At 42.2% G+C, this 17,627-nt stretch overlaps 1 protein-coding gene across 4 annotated transcripts in view; it reads right to left on the reverse strand.

Annotated features, from left to right (window-relative positions):
• Window positions 1–17,627, reverse strand: part of LOC102226319 (plexin-B1-like) — a 73,354-nt gene that overhangs the window by 37,485 nt on the left and 18,242 nt on the right. For 3 of the 4 annotated variants that reach the window (XM_023324739.1, XM_014470491.2, XM_023324741.1), the window contains exon 2: window positions 15,779–15,849. The exons of the other annotated variant lie outside the window; for it this stretch is intronic. The gene's annotated coding sequence lies outside the window, so the exon portion shown is untranslated. The remainder of the gene's footprint in view (window positions 1–15,778; window positions 15,850–17,627) is intronic. 4 annotated transcript variants of the gene reach the window in all.

The raw sequence follows: 17,627 nt of genomic DNA on the forward strand, positions 1-17,627 counted from the left end.
CCAGTTTCAGACGCCTTCCCTTCAAGCTTCCAGCTGTAAAGTGTAGCTCCATGCACTCGGTGGCAGACAGGTTTGACCAGCAGCGTAATGTCGAGCAGAAATCTGCCAAACGACACTAACAAGCATTCCTGGGAGGCACATTAAACCGAGGCATCATCCACTTCACCGACTCCACCGGGTCAGGCTCTTTCAGCTTTCCCTCAAATTGACAGACAAACGAGAACATCTTCGGGGAGGGTGACCGACAACGGCCAAAGAGCCAAACACTCGGCAGAGTAATGGTCATAAAGACATTAAGAACTTTTTCAGAACCCATAGAAACAAGTGGCAGCAGGATCCAGAGGTCACCGAGCACTGATGGAATGTGACTCCTGAAAAGGAACCACAGAGAGGGAGAGGTAGTGAAGGAAGAGGAGGATGAGGGAGCCATTAATTACCCACAATTCAACACCCACTCAGAATGAGTGGGGGGGAATTTCTAATTAGCAACATTACAGGGTACATATATAATCCCATGAAGGGCCCTAGTCCTTGTTGTAGAGGGAAAGCTGCCACACACACACCCACACACACAATGTGGCCATAAGTAAACACAGACATTTCCAATCAGTCCTTTTATCAACAAACAGAGTTTATGCTTCAGTAGCTGTGACAGCCCATGGTGTACAGTTACACAGACACTAGTAATCACCCTCCTGCGCTTTCTGCTCCACATAGACGTGCTGAACCGCAGCAGCTGTTAGCGTCACTACTTAACCATTAGACACAACGCCACTCAGCTGACGGCGGTGGCTACATGCCGGTCCAAGAGGAGAAAAGGCCGCAAGTCAGGACTTTGTGCAATCTGCAGGGTTTCCTCAGACAGAACCCCTGTTTAACCCGACTGCCCAGTTTGATAACTGATCAGCTGGAACATATGCAAGATGGAATTGAACTGACTATTTGTTGCAAATTGCTCTAAATGAGCTGAATTGAATTAGGCAGTCACAGGGGACCTGTCACTGCTACAGTAGTATCTGGGCTAACACTGTGTGCTTAAGCTAAGGCTCTGCAACGACAAAAACAATAGCTACAAGCTTGGGTTGAAGTTTTATGGAGTTGGAGAGAAGGAGGGAGGACCCCGAGATGACAGCTGCTGCGCTAGTATGGAAAGCTACCAGTCGTGGTTCCAACAAGCATGCAGGTTCTTCTGATTGGTAGTAAACGAGGTGAAAAACAACAACGGCATTAAAATCCGTCCTGAGCCATCATATTACAGCTCCCACGGTCAGCACAGCAGGAGGCCTCAATGCCGGACTTTACCTGAAGTGCTGCGATGAGCGTCAAGAACTGCTCAAATGTTAAAGGACAATACAATGCACTCTGAAATTGAGAGTGCCACTTTTCCATAGAAATAGAAAAAAACAATGTTTCAAGAAAAACTGAATGAGCAAGGTAGATGCAGATACAATCAGTGCGATGCTGTAGAGAACCAGAGAATCCATGGTCTTCAGCACAGACTCTGGGAACTGAAACCATCCTCCATGGCTGCACTGTACATTGTTGGAGCACCAGTGTGTGCAATAGAATTAGAAATAGTTTTTGTGTAAGATATTTAAAGGGCTGAGAACTTGCATTATAGCATTACAGTATATTTAGCCAATCAGAGTCTCATGACAGCAGAAGCTTAAACACAAATGACATCGCTCAAAATGCTACAGGTAAGAAGAGCTAGGGGTTTTTTTGTAGAACAAACTCAAATCTTGATTGATCCTAAAGAAATTATTGGTAATTTATGGGACCATTATTGAAACAGACCACAATATTTGAAATATGCTCAGTCTCTGTATTATTGTTCATTTAGGCTTGCTATGGTGAAACATAGATGCAAAACAGCCTTTAATACCAGAACTGATTGATATTTGGGTCACCGAACAACAAAGCTTTGAGTGTGAGAATGCTTAAAATGTTACTTCAATCCCTCCAGTCCCTCTCCTGAAGCGGCACTGAAAACACTGCTGCTTCACAGCAGGAACGGCACCAGAATGAGAGGTGCACCAGAGGAACAGTCCTCAAGCACAAAGGTACACAGCTTCAAGTTACAGCTCCAAAGCCACGTCAGAGGAGTAAAGATGGCATTAAAGCAATAGTTAGTATTTTTGAGCTGCTCAGCCCGACATTTGACCCCAGAGCAGAGATATATAAAAACAATTAGGTTAGTGTTCAAGGATCCAAAACCAATCACTTAATGATAAAGAAATGATCCACTAGTGGATTAGTGAGGTATCAATTTCTGACATCTGCATATGAGAACACATGGGAAGTTTACAGTGCAGCGTATAGTTAGGAGCTAGAGATAAACTTTTTACGCCACCCGGCCCCATTGCCATGTTTAAAGGTATTAGCAGGCGTTGCCATGCCAACGCTGAGCTGGTGCGGCTGCAGCATCAGTCAATCTGTTGGAGCTGGACAGGCGCTGCTGGATGGCTGACAACGACTTATTTATAGAGCCATGCTGAACAACTGCTGCTCATCTGAACGGCAACCGTTTTTACCCAGCTGATGAAGAGGAGGAGGAGGAGGAAGTGGAAAACAGCCATCCTGGGATCTGTTCAGAAAACATGACCAAAACACAAGGAGAACCAAGTGTTAGCCGTGCCGCTGTCATGCCTGTGAGCTGCTCCTTCACAAGTTTCAGAGGTTTGAGGAGAGCCGCTCACCTCCGAGTGGGTAGGAAATTCCCACATCTCTTAAACTTTATGGTCCTAAAGCGATCGCGCTGGTGTGGCCGGCTGGGCCTGGACTCCTGACAGAACAGATCCACAGGACTTGTGGTCCGTCTCTGTCTTCTGACTTCCGACCAGCAGAGCTCATGTGTTTCCTCCCTCTGCAGCATCTTTATTCCCTGCTCACTTCCTGGATTGTTCAGACCAGAACGGGGTAAAAGGCAGGTTGGTACTTTTGAAGAAGTTTGGCTGCAGGATTTTGTTGTTATTGCTGCTCTTTGGGTTAACATTACTTTTAAGAAAGAAATACAATAATACAGTTGAAAAATGATTGAAATTAGATTTAGGTTCTATAGTATCCTGCTTGCAATATTGCTTCTATTTGAGGTAAGGGGACAAGATGAAAGGTATATAACATTTTCCATTCACAGTCAACCCAAAGGCTTCCAGCTTTACTCTCTTCTGGCACCGTCTCCATCTCCTCTCCACCATCTGCACAATGCTGCACCTGTGTAGGCTACGTCTACTGGGTTGAGCAGGCAGCCCAGTGTAATCACTTGAGCATTGCTGCGTCCTAGCGACTGGAGGCTTCCTTATCGTTGAAACATAAACACAATGAAGATACTAAAAAGTCCCTGTGCCTCTCGCAGGGGGTTACCTTATTCCCCTAGGGAGATGTGCTCCAATATTTCAATAGTACTGGTATAATCAAAGCAAAGAATATCAGGTGAAGCTCAATAAGAATGCTTAATCATAATGGAGGGGTCAGTGGAGTCATGCCATCATGAAACTATAAGGCCGTAATTTAACAAAAATCAGATTTACAACTCTGGAACAGGTTCAATTTATGGCAAAGCTGTAATCGGTATGAAAAAAATAAATAAATAGTTCACGTCAGGAAGGTTCAAACTGAAATTATGTCAAAGTTTGTGTCGCTATGACATGATGTTACAAAGAAAGTTTTACTGAGCGTCTTTTCTCACTTACAATATAGCGTCCTATTTCCAATGTGGCCCGATTTGCAAGAAAACTGCAAGTCCCACATCTATGAGCGTTACATTTTCTGAATCCACACATGAATTCCTATGTTTTGATGTAAAATATGTGAAGAGCCAATAAAAATTGAGCACATGAGCAGAAGCTGTTTAGGGAGAAGCATAATTTTCAAAAAGTTTGAGTTGTACACTGTAGCAGTCCCGTACATCCTTCATTGAAATCCATCATAAAGATAAATTATGAGCCAGATGTGACCAAAAAGTTCAAAAAGAATTTTATGTTTATATGTTTGTGAAGCCCTACTAGCTGCTACCTCATTTGAGAGGCCTGGGCTATACGATTAAAAAGCCAAATACTTCTATCCGAAGCACAGGAAGGGCCTGTAGGGTTCTCCTACAAGGCTCAGTAAGTGGTGACTGCGCCAGCCAGACCTGGCAGAAAGCATAGACAAGTGAGAACAGCATATGTCCAAGCTCCCTGGTCAAAAGATCAAAGGCCTACAGAGACAGATGAACCAGGCCTTTGTGGTCAAGTGGAACAAATTCCAAAGAGGAGGACAAGGCCAGCATCAGATGGGAGAGGAAATTCCCAGTCTGATCATTGCAGGCTCCGGAGTCTCATGGCAGAGAAGGTCATCCGTAATACAATGCTAAGGCCACGGACAACAGGCATTAGGCCACAAAGCCTCATCCGGCGGGATAAGAAGAGAGGTAATGCCTGGTTCCACAGCTGGCATCTGCCCCAAGCCAACTCTGGGAAGCTCCTGCATGGCAGACAGGGCCCTGCCATCTGTCATCAAATGTGAAAAAGCCTTGGTGTCCGACCAACGGGCATGCAGTTCCCGTATGTACTCCTCTGAGGGAGGATCCACAAAAGCAGAGTCAGACTTACTGTACAGAAAGAAAGAGCTAGAAACTGAGACTGGGCCCGCCAAACATCTAGCTGCAAAAGAGCAAGACCAATTCTGATTGTGGCTGTAACTGACCCCCCAGCATCCTCCTGGGGGGCATTGAAGTCAGAACCAGGGGCCCTGGAGTCCATCTCCGGAAGGTTCTCAAAGAAATAGGTACCAGAGGCTGCCACTGAAACGAAATCGTCACCGTTGACCGATGCTCCATCGTGCTCAGAAAGGAGAGCCACACTGCGACCACCATCAGCCTGACATCAGCTTGGAGGAGGGCCTTCATTGGGGCAAGTTAGTAGTGAGATGATCCACTCTTATGGATAACTTCCTCAAACTGGTTCGTCTGGCCCGCTTTGCCGTGACCGAAGATGCAGCCCCAGTAGGCCGCTTTCCACACGTTGTCTGTTCCGGTGGCAACTGGCTTTGCTGTGCAGCTCCTACTCAATCACGAGGCTACTAGTAACCAGCAGATAAAAAAACGGTGGTAAACACAGATGCTACCAGCTTTGCATTACCACACCTGCAGTCAATACATCTGCATGTGAGAAGAATAAAAGGGATTGAGAGCCAAGGATCATGTGACTACACAGAGTCAGATGGGTCACCGACAGGTCACAGGTGACTGTTATGATTAAAACTCAACTAGCACATGCACAAGAACGATCATTCAGTGCTTGAAGCACCGCCTCTGATGGTCAGTAGGAATGAAGTAGAACTGTGGTTAAATGTTTGGATTTCTGATCAGAACACGTTGAATGGATCTTGACATAGATCCAGTCCTAGGTTGAGTGAGAGACAATCACATCGGATTTTTTCTCGGATTGCATCTGCGCCAGAAATATAGATTCTGACAGCAACTATCATTAAACTTGAAACTTTGGCTGTCAGTTTTCCTTCTGAATGTGGTCAAGTACACCTATTACTCAATGACGATTGTTAAAAATTGTCAGTACATTAAACAAGAAGAACATAAAGGAATAAATAGGACTGGTCTTTGAAGTCAAAAGCTCTTCTGATCCCCCATTGGCCCCAGTAGGCGTGTTGGCAGTTATCCTGTGGCAAATTGACTAAACACAACCTCCGACACTGGTTCGCTGTGTTCCACCAGCTCTTGTACTGCCCACAGGAGATCTTAGAATAGTTGTGGCCACAGCTGTATGCTTCTAGCCTTGTTGGACCAAATGTGTTTCCAGATTGTTGGCCATCTTGTGCCCATGCAGCGTGGGATTAAAGAAGACTTGGAGGACTAGCTGGCTGGTGCAGGCTGTCAGTTCCTGCATTTATGGGCGGTTCAGTTGGTAGGACACTCATCCAGATCCGAGTTAATTTCACTGTTTCTAATAAACCATCTACAGAGTAAATTCTGGTAGATGTTTAAATATTTTTGACATTTTTTACTTAACAAAATTAGAGAGACTAAGTCAGACAAGGCCTGAAGGCAAACTTTAGTCCAGCCAGAGTGGAAAGCTTTCTGATCAAACAAGAAAAGTTAAAGTCTGAGAACTTTTCTGGACCTTCAAGCTCATGAAAACAGTGAAGTGATGGGATGGGAGTGGGAGAATAAGTGTGTCTGAATGTGTGTGCATCCACACACACACACACACACACACACCCACTTATCCTGGTGCATATTTAGGCTTTCATGAGGCAATGTCCTCACAGGCAAATTATAGCCTGTGTTTTGACATGCTCATTATGGGAAGCAGAACTATGCACACATTATCAGAATAAAGCCAGAGGTTTTTCACAGACAAAGTACAAGGAGAAAGCTCAGATGCAGTTTTTATTTTATTGCTTCCCTTTTCCATCTGTGCAGTGAATAACAGTATTATATTACTTTTGGTATCAGTATACAAAAAGTTTTCACTTTTTCCAGGTATTTCAGACAACGAAAGCTAACAGGCACTTTGTGTCGCTGAGAATAAAAATTCCCCTTTTGGAAATGGGACAAGAAAGTATCTGGAAGTGTGGGACAGTGGCCAGTCACCCTGATGGACTTACGGCCCTTCCATAATTCACCCGAAGATGAACCGTTGACTCACGGTCAAACATATTCACACCCACGGCGCAGACCACCCGGGGACACGCCTCCTGCTTCAGTGTACGTCACGCCCAAAGCAGCAGGAAGCGGCCGCAAAGAGAGAGCCACACCTTTATGCAGACAACTGCAAAATTTCCATCCAGGAGTTTTTTTGTCCTTTGACAATCTTTTAAGTACAAATGTACATGATAAACACTCATCAAAAGTATTCATGTCATCAAGACACAATAACTAGCAAGTGGAGGCAGACTAATTGAAGTGAAAGATCGACATGGCTATCCAATGCCATTTCTGCATAAAGCATATCAGTAAACTTCTGACTAATCAAACAAGTCATCGGACAGAGTTCTGTCCAAATACTTCAGCCAGTGACTAAGGGGAGGAATGACGCCTCCCTGTGAACATAATGAAGTAACTTTTGTTACATGACTACGTTAAGAAGAGCCAATTTCGACACCTTAGATAAAGAAAGTTAGTGTGGAACTGGTAGAAAGAAAGCAAAGACAGAGAGAGAAAACTCAAACAAACAGAAAGTGGTGGGTGTCTAAGGACCAAGTGTGGTGCTTGAAAGGTTTTAAATTCAGGGTTTGATCTTGTGTGAAGCACAAAGAAAAACTGGAGGATCTCGCTGGTGTTAGTTCATTTTGGGTTAGCTAAAAGCATTCCAGTTTGCCTCTTGTGCATTTTGATAGGGGAAAACTGCTAATCATTGTTGAGCAGAGGTTTAGTGTGGCCTAGTCAAGGCATCCTTTGAAGATGCCGTGGTACGACCTTAAGGAACTCATTTCTAGTTGATGTCACAACCAGTTCCTCTCTCACACACAGCCAGGTTGGTCTAGTTAGCTCTTTCCTCTTAAACATCACCATTTGAAAACATTATTATTCCAGTCATCTTTATTTCAATTTGAAAATGACATTTGACAAAAAGTAAAAACGCTGAATCTGCAAGGTGGTGAATAATTGCCCCCAGTACTATGTAGTATAAATTTCCACTCAGCATATGAATGTCCTGCACTCATTGTACAGTTCAGGAATGTAAAGCCACGCTTTCTGTCTTTCACCTGCAGAAGCTCGGAGCTCTAATCCTCTTTTCCCTCACAACACCGGCCTCTTTCTGATAAATGGTCAGCTGCTGCTGCAAACGTACGACCGGACCAAAGCTCCTTTCCGCCGTTCAGTCCGGAATAGGTAATTTTAACACAATGGAGATAGCAGCATGCTCTCGTGAAAAGCCTGCCCGAGAGTACACACACTTACAGAAGACGCATACGCATATAGACGTAAATAAAGGCTCCTTTCTGTGTCTGCCAGGGCAATAACAAGGGCAGTGCAGGGAGTGAAGGGTAAATGTTAGTCTGGCGTTGCTGTGTTGTCTGCCCCTCTCTGAAGGGTGTGTGTAAAAACCCACGGGAGCACAAAGAGTCCCTTTGTGGTCCGGCCAGCTTAATGCTGCTTTTCCATAGAGTTGCTTTCATAAAACATCAGGGGTGTGTTGCTTATGGAAGCAGGTTTGTTTCTGAACATGCAGAGGCGATACAAGTAAGCCGAAAAAGTATACGAAGGAGCTCGGCTGGAGTTCTTTTAACAGGGCGGCAAAGACGAATAAAAAACTAACGAGATTCTGGAATAAAAACTTCAATCATAAAAATAATTACCTCCAAACAACAGCATGCATGACCCAGGATCAAAGTAGTACAACACATAGATAATAGCATGACAAGCACAGAATAAAATCAGTGTATCAGTAGAAGGGTTGAGTTATGTTCCTCAAAAAAATCCTCGAATTGGCAGTGGTCTTCTGTAGGATTATTTAACATAATTAAATAAGTGACAATGATGAATCAGGGGTGGAGTGGAGTTTTTGGAAACCTCCAAGCGGACCTTCCTCTGGGCACATACAGATGATGGAACCCACTGGGTTCTTTGGGACCTCCAAAGCAGCTGAAACTTTTCCCAGAGTTGCGCCTTGAAACAATCCTGTCTGCAGTTACAGACGATTCCTGTGACTTAATGCTTACTTTGTGTTCTGGCCTCATATAGACAGATGTTAGCTTTTCAATAGCCTGTCCAATCAGCTGGATTCACCACAGATGGAAAGAAAACGATGAGACGATGAACCTCAGCTCAATTTTAACCTTAATGGCAGATACTGTGAATACTTCTGCAGATGGGATTTTTAAAAACATTTGTATTATATTTGTAGAAAACAATAAAAATAAAAAATGAATGTGTTCACTTGGTCTTTATGGGTTGCTGTGTGGGGAGTTTTGAGTGAAAAGAATGAGGCTAGAACATGAGACGATGTGCCGTGAATACCTCCCCACAGGAGAGAATGAAATGGTGACAAACATGCATTTCTGGTGGATGTATTTGGGACATAATCAGGAGATCGGAGGTTTGACTTACAACCGTTGTGGAGCAATCGAAACGCATCAGTGGTTCCATTTGACGTGGACCCCATACCTGAACCAGCAGGAAAAGGTAGGCTGGGAAGACGCTGTGTGCGCCAGAGTTTGATAGTAACTAGTTACATTTACTCAATTACATTTACTTGAGAAACATTTTTGAAATTTTTACTATGAAAAATTTTATAGTAAAATTACTTGAATAATTTTAGTATAAAGTATCACTTGTCTTATTTGAGTAAAATTTCTGGATTCTCGACCCACTGAATGAAGAGCAAACATGTTTTAACCAAAGATTCACCAGACACAGACACACAGCTGCAGTTTTTGTTAAAGTTTCATAAATTAGTTTTATTGAAAACAAAAACTGATTTGGATTTTATGTCACTTATATGAATTATTGTTATTTTCGTCCTTAACACACCAAAAGTTCCACTTAACTTTATTTTGGTCCATCTGATGATGCATTGTTTAAACATACTACTACTTTTTCCTTTTCTTTGAGTAAAAGTATGTAAGCAGTGCTCCTCTTAAGTACTCTGCCCACATCTGGTGCGTGCTGAGGTTGCTTTAATTAAACAGTGTGAACATTTCTCCGCACGATCTTTTCAAGTTTCAAAGGAAGAACAGCTACATTAAGAAACAGCGGACTCTCCCTGCCCCCATTCGCTGCTTGCTGGTTCAGTTAGTGACGCATCAGGTGGTTCGTTACACCAGGTGGGGGTGGAGGACACTTCTGGGAAAGGCGGCAATACATTTGTGAATAAATTTGGATTTTTGCGTACCGCTGTGCCTTTTAGCTGAAATCCGAGCTTCGCACAATTTCTAACAACTCCTTTTTTTTTTTTTTAAAGAGGATCAGTCTCTGTTTATTCAGGCAAATTAATGTTTAGCTGCCAGTTGGTTAAGCACAGGTGCAGAAACTACAAAGGGGAATGTTTTCCTATTGCCTGCAGCGACATGTTAACCGTCAGCAAGCTGAAGGCTCAGAACCTCACTTTTATCCAGAGAAAGGAAAATAAAGCATGTTAGCAGCAAGAAGAGCATTCCCCGTTTTCTTCTGCCCTTGTTGTGTTTCAGAGAATTGACCAGAAAGGAGAGCTGGCGTATCACAATAGGATCAGGACAGAAGAAAAAACATCTATTGTAGAAGGTGATACACTGAGATCCTGAACAACTCAGGCAGCAAAACAAGGACATCAAGGGTCATGAACATTTTGTTCATAGAATGCATCGACGTTCCTAGAAAGATGGCCTGGAGGCATGTGAATCAGTCCATCTCTACTAGAAACCATCTCAAGTTCTCAGGCTGAAGAACCAACATCCGTTTTCATCCAAACTTATCTTCTACTGAATAGTTTTGCATGCAACATGGGGTAAATAAAAACAGTGTGTTTTGTTTAGCAATCCTGAAAGCAAGATGGAAATTGTGACATGGAACGTCAGAAATCAGAGATCCCACTTCGACGATGTTTTCCTGAAACGACAAACCCACAGGATCATGATGTGGGGCTGCTTGGTCTTTATGACAGAATTAGGCCTGTCACAATAAGTAAGCATTAAATCAAGTAATCGCATGATAAATTAAAACGAGCTCAATAATTTCCATTTGCTTGATTTATCTTTCTTCTATCAAAAACTGGATGAAAAAAGTCTTCAGTCTGGTGTTTTGGTCTCAACTGGCCATTTTTTGATGGACAATATTGTTTACATAGACTTCATAATTCATTTTATTTGTTGCTTTGTTTATTTATTTGGGATATTTTAAATGTCTTCCAGTTCCAGTAGTAAAATGTACAACAGAATTTAAAGTTTTATATGTTTTATTATAAATGTAAGAACACGTTCGTGCATCATTCTGCCGTTACTATTATATGACTTGAAAATGGTCTCAAAGCAATAATATCGTCGCTTATCGCAATAACTTCTGGGACAGTTTATTGTCCAGCAAAATTTGTTATAGTGACAGGCCTAGACAGAATACCTTCAAACTGAAAAGTGTGTGTGTGAGTGGTGTGTGTGTGAAGCTCCAGTCACAGAACCCAACCACACCCTGACCCTTCCAGAGACTATCAACAAACATCACTGTACTTTATAAACCTAACATTACTCCCCAGAAGCTTTGTTTGATTATATATAAAACAGCTGTAGCATCTCCGTGCTCCATTTTAAATGTGCTGGCATCCAGAAATAGAAAACTTATATTTCCTGTTGGAAAAACAAATTCTCTTCCCAGTGAGCTACACGTTACATCTCTCAAGGCAAGTAAGGGTTCAAAAACATCGCTATTTATATTCCCTAAGTTCACTACTTATTATTTCGATTCTTTTCTTACGAGTAGACAGTATAGGAGCCACCACTTTATCGCCCCCTGTGGCGCTTTACTGGAATGGAGTGTGTTCAGCTGAGCTAATAATAGTGAGGACGGGAACGCTTGCTTGTCTGCAATTCCCAAGTAGCTTTTGCATGCAGCCCCATACACAGAGAGGTACGGCGAGACTTTAAGAGGCAGGGTGAGGACTTGTGTCCTCTGAGGCAGAGCTGCTGTTTCTTCACACTGGAAAAGGTCAGAGGAGTTGGTTCAACTGACCACAATTAGAGCTCCTCAATTTCTTTTAGAAATTCAGGGCAGAGGAAGGGTTTCCCCTTTCATTGTGTGCTCACCACTTTTCCGCCTCATATGATGTCATTTTTCGGTTTTCTGCACTCCCATTTATTTAATTTCATCGGCTCCAGTAGACAGTGTGAGATCCTGTAATCTAACTGTGGCCTCGGACATTGTTTTTCTCAGTCAGAGACATATTGCCGCTCTGTGATGCCAACTCGCATACCAGAGTTTTTGAGAACTAAATCTTCACCAGCACAAACAGAGGGCATGCACAACGCAGCATGAGAAGGATATTGTTGGGTCATTGCTGTGACATTTGATTAGCACTTTTGTGTTGATTCAGCAGGAGGAGCGCAAATGTAAATAACCCACAGCATCTCTAGGGGAGCTGGGACTTAGCGGGAAGAGAGGTCATCTTAAAATTTGAAAGTTGTGGTTTGCACTCTACACATGTGTGCTCATGTACCACAAGGCAAGACAAATACACAAGTTTCAGTATCAGCCCAAATCTGAATTGGCAGGTCAGGCTTTTTAAAGAGCTTAATTGCCAATTGGCCAGAAAACTGCAATCAGTGCATTAAGTTATCATTATGAGCAGAATAACACTATAGAAGCTCATTCCATAAACTTTATGTCTCAGATTTGTAACGGTCATGTCAGATGTCCAAAAAAACAAAACACAACCCAATGGAGTTTTGGCTTATACTGGTGTATTAGACACGTAGCAAGACGATGCTAACTTAATAAAGCCAGATTTTTTTTTTCACCATGGTGAGGAGGGGATAAAACAATGACTCTCTCAGATATGCTTTCATCAAAGAGCCAGGAAAGTGAAGGTCAGACAGCAACTGAGATACCAGACTCTACAAAGGTTGTCATAAACGAATGTCTTCTTTGACACGGAAACGAGGACACAGACCGTCGTCTCTCAGATGGTTGCTTTTGTGGAAGTCATGTGTAGTTCAGCCATTGCTCGTGCAGTTCAGACACAGAAAGGCAGTTCTAAAAGGATCAACGGTACAGAGAGCTAAACGACATGATTTGATTACATTGTTCTGCTTGCTGTGAGCGTAGCGGCTGTCTAGCTCCGTGAAGAGTCACCTTGTCTCAATGTGCATCCAGAGATAAGGAAGGTCGACCGCTCCGGGCTGTTCACGTATCTCATTTGGGTAATGTTCTGATGTAATGTTAGACACTGGGAGGGAGGGAGTAAAGAGAAATGGTGAATGTTAAGGGATACCTCTAAAAGTAAATTTGAAACCGTTTCAGACAATGACTCAGGCTGAAACTCAGATAAATTAAGCAGCGTTTTACAGCATAAGAAGTTATCTTTGACTTTTACTATTTCAAATAAGTGTACCCTTGTAGAAGATCCGCTCTCATCCTTTGCAAAATGCTACCTTGTACAAGAATCTTACATCCCCCGCCCCATACAGACTTCACATTGATCTCATGATAAATCCTCAAAGTGTTGTTCGTAGGAGACGGGTGCGTGTTTTGTCTGCGTCAGGTGGAGCGTGGTCACCTCACAGAGCAGCCAACGGCTTTCTCACACACATCTTACTTCCAGACACTACCTAGTCTACAGTTCAAGTCTACAACCATCGTTAAGGAAAGCAACCAAGCCGATGCCATTGTAAAACTCTCTCTACAATCTGCTTCTGTCTAATCTGCACTTTGACACCAGACTGGTGATAGTGGTATAAAGTGATGAAGGGAGATAACCGGTTTAAACTTGTCGACAGAAATTCAACATACAGCAGGAGGAGGATTAAACATTTGCCAGAGGAGACCTTAAGGTTGCCGTGAGATGGTGCCATGGCGACGGTTTGGGTGCGAGAGGAAGCAAATCAGCTCTTTTTTTAAAATAGACCAACTCAGAACCAGCTCAGACGTCGTACGAAAACCATTCCAAGTGCTTCTGCACGGCAAAACACATCCACTGGTGCACACAAACAATCACACACCAATTCACCAACATTCAAATCCACACTAGTAATTAGCGGATTTAAGGAAGTTGCACTTCCTTAAATTCATTTCTAAGCAATCCTGATGTTTCCCTGGATCTCTCGTCTCAGTTTTGCCTCTTTTTTTTTTACGATCAGTTATTTTGATTTTTATTGTTGATTTACATCCACAAAAATATGTGCAACACATCTCAATTTGTATAAGTCAAATTAAAACTAGAAACATAAAATTACTGGTGTGTGTGCTGCTTTCATAAGTTCATAATAATCATTTTCATTTGCTTGCATCTAGATGTACTCCGTCTGGCTTCTTGTGCTGCAGAATTACGACTTAACATCAGTGAATTAAAAGTCGTACAAAATTCGACATGATCGTTCAGGCAGCAGACTCTTTGAAAACAATCGGATATGCATCTGATTTAATTCCACATACAGAAGTGGCACAGATTGGGTTTTATTGTTTTGGGGGGGGGCAGAGGGATGAAAAGATCAGAATTGGGTCATTCAGCTTGCCTTGAAAAAAAAAAATCAGATATGGGGCGCATTTGCCTACTGTGGGAACGCAGCCACATATTATATTGAAATCATATCTTCCCCTGAAATAAAGGTTATGAAAAGGCAGAACCTTCACACCAGCCACTCTAAGCTCCAGCAGCCTGGGAATAAATCACCCAGACTGAACTTTCACAGCATAATCAAAATTCTCCACTTTGTGGGGAGCTCTGAAAGGATAGCAGGCTGGCGAAGTGGTGGATTAGGAAAGAGAGGGGAGGGCGAGAGCAGAGAGAAGAAACATGGAAGGGGGGATCAAGTGTTAGTTTATGTAACCAAGGTCAGCTAAAAGGAAAAACACTATCCACACAGCGAAGGCAAAAAATAAAAAAAGCAAGACCACAAAAGGCAGAGGGACTGATCCTGGGAAGGCAAGCATGAAAACAATCAGCTCCACGTCACAGCAGGGAGGCTTCGGTTCGCCCGGCCTCAGCTCCTGGTTTGGCACAGGCGCAGCAGTATGGAACAGCCGCAGCCACTTTAAATAGCAAGCTGAGTGTGGTGGGAAGTGGGCAGGCTGGGCGTGAGGGTGGGTGGGGGTATTCGACTGTGCAGAAGAAGAAAACTAAACTCCTTTATGACAACAGAAGAATAAAAGGCTTCTGGTTGTTGTTTGGGTGTTTTTTTGCAAATCGTTTTTGCAAATATTCCATTTAGCAGTCCAAAAATTTGGCAACACTTTACTTGAAGCGTTGAGCACAAGCCTGACATGACACAGTTGTAAACATGACATAACACCTGTCGTCAACATGAAGGAGTCTTCATAAATGTTTACAACTGTTGTCATGACGTGTCGTTCGGTAAGTAATGACACTTTTAATGCAAAGTTGCATTTAAAAAATTACTTTAAAAGTGTCATTATTTACCGAATGACACTTATTAACAACAGTTTTTATGTAACTCCATGTTTACAACAGGTGTTATGTCAGTATTATACACACCCCTTCCAAATGAAATGCTACCAAAAATCTGACCTGCAATTGTACAGCATTCCACACATAAGACTTCAAGTATTTACTTCGCGAGTTCGACAAATGGTTGTGAACACAGCGCTGAGGTTGGCCCCTGATTCACTAGAGCGTTTAAGGAACGGTTCATAGATTTTGGCAACGGAAGACAAATCGAAATATTTGACATCTAAACTCTAGATGAGTCCAATCCTTCTGTGAGCGCAGACTGTTTAAAGCTCAGTTTGTGATTTCTGACACCTGATTTCTCACTCAGTTAGAAAAATATTTTTTTTGACGTTTTGGCTTTTTGGGGGGTTTGAACCTCGGATCTTAGAGGACCTATGAGGTTGAAAAGCAGCACAGATGGCCCCAGCAATCCCTTTTAGTGTGTGCTATCTGTGATAAAAAACAAACAAAGAAAGAAACTGTATGCAAATTTAGAGAAATACTCAAGTTGGGGTATTCCAATCAAAGACTAAAACATGCAATTAAAGCATAATATTAAAAAAGATCTTTTACTATTCAGGAAGTCGCATTGTTATTTTTATATATTGGAGTAAAACTCTTGCGTTTCATATTCAACTTTCTTTTTTCCCACAACAATAATAAAGCAAAGCCCACGTTTTACAGGCTGGAGTTGGGTTTCCTACCTCTGGACGCTCAGTGTCCCTTTCCTGCCATTCCAGATCCATCCATCGCTGCCATTTTGTTTTGTCAAAGCCTGCGAAAATGCAGAGTTAGATAATTGAACAAACATGTCTTTAAAAGCTACTGTGGCCATTTATCCCCCCCCACACACACACACACAAACACGCACACACACAATGTTAAGAAGACCAGTTCAGTTCAGGCTCAAACTTTTTTGCTCCATCCAAAATGAGTTTGAATTTCCTGTGAAGAAAGTGTGCGTGATAAAACATGATATAGTTTATCTGCAGAAACTTTTTTTTTTCTTTTTTTTTGTGAGTCGTGCCAAAGCTTTAGGTGGAAGACAGAGTGGAGGAAGCCTCCTCACAGCTGTTCTCCCATCTAAAAATCCTCTCTCCCCGCTGCGAGGCGGATTGAGCGGAGCTTATCCGAGCTTGATGCGGCAGCAGGTGATTGAGTTTGCTTGTTTGTTCGGAGGTTATCCCTCCAATCTTATTAAGATGCTGAGAAAGAGCTACGGTTTGTCCAGGAAGCGCCGGTTTTAGGGATGAGTTTGCACAATCCACCGTGTTCGGGTTTACAAGTGACCTCAAACAGATGCAAAGGAGCTCTGCTGTGTTTTTTTCAGTTTCGTTTTAAAACTGCAAAACGTTACAGTTCCTGTCTTAATCAACGCAATGCTGTTTCACCAATCAGTCTAAAATGCATCTCAGAAAACAGTAACTTTATTTGAAGGCGTGTGCATTAGACTGACATGACACTGTTATAAACATGAAGGAGTCTTCATGAATGTTTATGACTGTTGTCATGAAGTGTTAGTCAGTAAATAATGACATTTTTAATGCAAAGTGGCATTGAAAGTTGTATTAAAAGGCCATTAAAAGTGCATTAGCATTATTTGGTAAATAACATGTAAAGTTGCATTAAAACTTTCATTAAAAGAGTCAACTATTAATTGAGTAAAGTGTCATTATTTACTGAATGAAACTTCATGACTACAGTCATAGACATTTATGAAGACTCCTTCATGTTCATGACAGTGTTATGTCATGTTTTCTGCAATTCTGACCTCAAGATGTAATATGATGCCAAAAGGCAACTGTAGGACTCTTAATGCAGAAAAAAGGAAATTCCCTGTGTGAATATTAAAATGGCTGAACTCTTCATTGGGTGAATACAGTGAAGCACAGCGGTGGCAGCATCACGCTGTTGAAATGGTTTTCAGTGACAGGACCTGTCGCTGGTGGACTAGTCAGGATAGCATAAAGGTAAAGATGGAAGCAGTGATGTACAGAGACATCCTGGGTGAAAACCGGCTCTAGCAAATTCAATCAGCAGAGACTGTACTTGGTGCCAAAGGGGCATCAACAAAGGATTTAGCAAAAGGTTGTGAATACTTATATGCATGTCTTCTTTTTATTGGAATTGCAAAAATCTATAAATAAATAAAATGAACAACCATTATGGGATGTTAGGTTTATAGTCTGGAGGAGAAATGAGGCAGAAAGACAATATGAGGGAAAAGTGAGCGGCTGTGAACACTTTCCAAATGCACTGTACCTTTAAAAACAACATGCAGCAACAACAACAACTACTAGTACTAGTACTACTACTACTACTCCCAGATTTCAGTTTAATCTCTGCAAGAACTAAATCACTTCCGGTCACATTAATAAGCATATGAAGCTCGCATATTCAGCGACTGGACTTCATATTTTATATTAATCAAATGACCCAAACTAGGCTCAGAACCAATCAGTGGAATTATGACAAAAAGTCATAGCAATATGTGATTGCCTGTAGATGTGCATGTATCCTAAACTTCTTTTAAAATATAACTATATTTAACAT

Source organism: Xiphophorus maculatus, chromosome 20 (assembly GCF_002775205.1).
Source record: "Xiphophorus maculatus strain JP 163 A chromosome 20, X_maculatus-5.0-male, whole genome shotgun sequence".
Taxonomy (NCBI): domain Eukaryota; kingdom Metazoa; phylum Chordata; class Actinopteri; order Cyprinodontiformes; family Poeciliidae; genus Xiphophorus; species Xiphophorus maculatus.